The following is a 2,744-nucleotide window of genomic DNA, read 5'->3' on the forward strand; positions in this document are numbered from 1 at the left end:
AGCAGCTGAGCATCAGATGATTGTTTTTTCTAAACTCAAACCTCACTATTCAGGTTTAATTGCAGTGTTGGCAGTTAGTGATAAGGAAGTGGGTTTGGGGTTGCAGTTTGGTTACTCAGTCTCTAGAAGGTTTGCCATCACTGGTTGGGGAAGATGGCATTTTCTCAGTCACCAAGTGTCTATCACTTGGGCATTGGCAAAATGCCCACAGTTATTTGTCTGAATGAGACAGTCCTAGCTACAAGTTTCATAGTTACACGAACAAGGAACACTTGCACCTCAGGTGGCAGCGTGCTGGAGGGACAGCTACAGCGGTCCCTAGGCAAGTGTCTGTGCTTTCTTGGGAAGCCAGCTGAACACTCATGGTTGTGAACAAATGCAGCTTCATTTAACCTATGCCAAAGTGGCCTGGGTTGGTAAAGCCATGGCTTAAGGCTGTGTGTGTTATGCTCTTGCCAGGGAGAGTGCTAAGCTTTCCATTTTAAATTTTCTTTTATCCCCATAGCTCCCTATCATTAGACATTAGTACTATTTTCACCATTATTCAGATGAGGAAACAGGCTTAGAGAAGTGGTGGCTCTTCCAAGGTCACATAAATGAGCCAGTATTTGACAACTATGTACTAATAGGGCTAATGTAGCTAATAAAGTTTCAACTATGTACTAATAGGTCAGGTAACACTTTTACAGCTGGGAATGTAGCTGTGTAGAAAGCAGTTGCCTAATAGGTAGGAAGCTCTTGGGTTTGATCTCCAGCATAGGAAAAAATTGTTTTGTATCCTACCTTCTGGGGGACAAAACTTAGGAGCTTTTAGCTTTTCTCTACAGATCTGCTATAGAATGTCCCTAGAGACCCACAGGTTATGGGCTTGCTCCAGCTCTTCTGAGGTTGTAGAACCACTGCAATGTGGGATCTAGTGGAAGGAAGTTGGACTGTAGTAAACTCTTGAAGACTGGACCCTTCCGCTTCCCGTTTCTCTGCTTTCTGGCCATGATAAGGTGGTACTTTCTTTGTCTTTCACTCACTGCCGTATGTTGGTGCCCTCGGCCCCAAGGCAAAAAGGCCATGTAACAGTGGACTGAAATGTCTTAAAACCATAACCAAAAGAAATCTTTACTCTTTACAATTTAATTCTGCAGGTCATTGTTACATTACAGCAAAAGCTTTTATATCTAGCCAGCATCACGTCAAAACCAATGAGGTGATTTCACCCACAAACTCCAGCACATGCTCAGCCCTGTCCCTGAGTAACTAGCTTCCCTCCACAGACTCCTAGATGAATCCTTTCCACTTGAAAGTCCAGCTCAGATTCATTTTGCTTTTCTCAAAGCCTCTTGAGCTTTTGTTCCATCTCATTAGCACTTACACATTGTTTCCTGGCCATGAATTTTTGTCTCTTCAGCTAAATATTCAGATCTTTGAGCACTGGCACTTCTATAATCAGAGAAAGCCTACATGGATTCACAGTGCTCTCTGAGCACAGAAAATAGAAGGAGGACAGGGAGTATGAGACACGCCAAGCTGCAGACTCCAAGGGTCAGCTATGCAGTTGGGATTCCAGACTAGAATTTTACCTCGGAAATCTGGGCAACAAGGAAAATGGACATGCACAATGAAGGCAGAAATACAGTTGCTGGGACTGGCAGGGCAGGACCTACTGCCCCAAAATAAGAGTAGGACGATGATGTGAGGTAAAAGCACAGTCTACTGTAGATATAACTTGACATTACACTATGTGACAGGGTAGGTTCCAATTCTAGGAAAAGTATCTAGCTGTCATTAGTGTCATTTAGATTAGCATGTGTTCTGAAACTAGGCCTTTCCATTATATCTCCTTTCTATCACTAATTGGCTTTCTCTTTTGTAAATCTATTCAAGTGCTGTGAAGTGGGAATCTTAGAACAGTAGTGCAACATTGAGCGAAGAGTAAATATCAGGTTTCTTGTTTCTTAGACATAGAACCCAAATTCATTAGGAATCATGTGTGTGGTGCAGTAAGTTGAGTTACAGAATGTTAATAAGTTTTAATAAAGAAGGTAAGAGAGCAAACAGAGTTTCTAGGGGTAAATATGTTTGATAGTGCTGAGTTCAAACAATGAAATGGACCCTTGTTCCTATAAAACTAATCAGAAACTAGTTTGTTGGGTTTTTTAAAAATTTTGTTGAGAAAGAAATAGCAATGAGACAGTTTCAAAACAGGTTGGTAGGACAGTTACAACAATTAATACATTGCAAATTGTTGTCTTCATAGTAGTTATTCATAGTACAAGATGCAGACATGATATAGTTATTCATAGTACAAGATGCAGACATGATATCCTTTCCAAACACTATTAGCACAAATCTTCTCATTGAACTAAGAGAAAGTAGCTGTATATCCTATTTTGTATATACAGATACATATTTTTTTCACTACAAAATGGTCCTTCATTTTTATCCCCTTTTTTGTTTAGTTTTGTCAGAGATGGGTATTCCATTGCCATTCAAATATTGTAGGTACGTGAATGCAGCAAAATAATCCAATATAGTCCCAGTAGTCCTAAATAGTAGTGGGTTATCCGCAGAACTGCAATGTCAGAAGTTGTAGACCTGAGCCTTTTACAGCTCAGCGTATTAATACAGCTTCACTTTTTATACTTCATTTTTATACTTTTCTGCTTGATGGTTAAGACCAAGATAAAACAAGACCTATATAACTAAAATGTAATACTGATTGACAAGGTCAATCAGTTCCCCTCAGGATT

Source organism: Octodon degus, unplaced genomic scaffold (genome assembly GCF_000260255.1).
Source record: "Octodon degus isolate 3935 unplaced genomic scaffold, OctDeg1.0 scaffold00060, whole genome shotgun sequence".
In the NCBI taxonomy this organism is placed as follows: Eukaryota; Metazoa; Chordata; class Mammalia; order Rodentia; family Octodontidae; genus Octodon; species Octodon degus.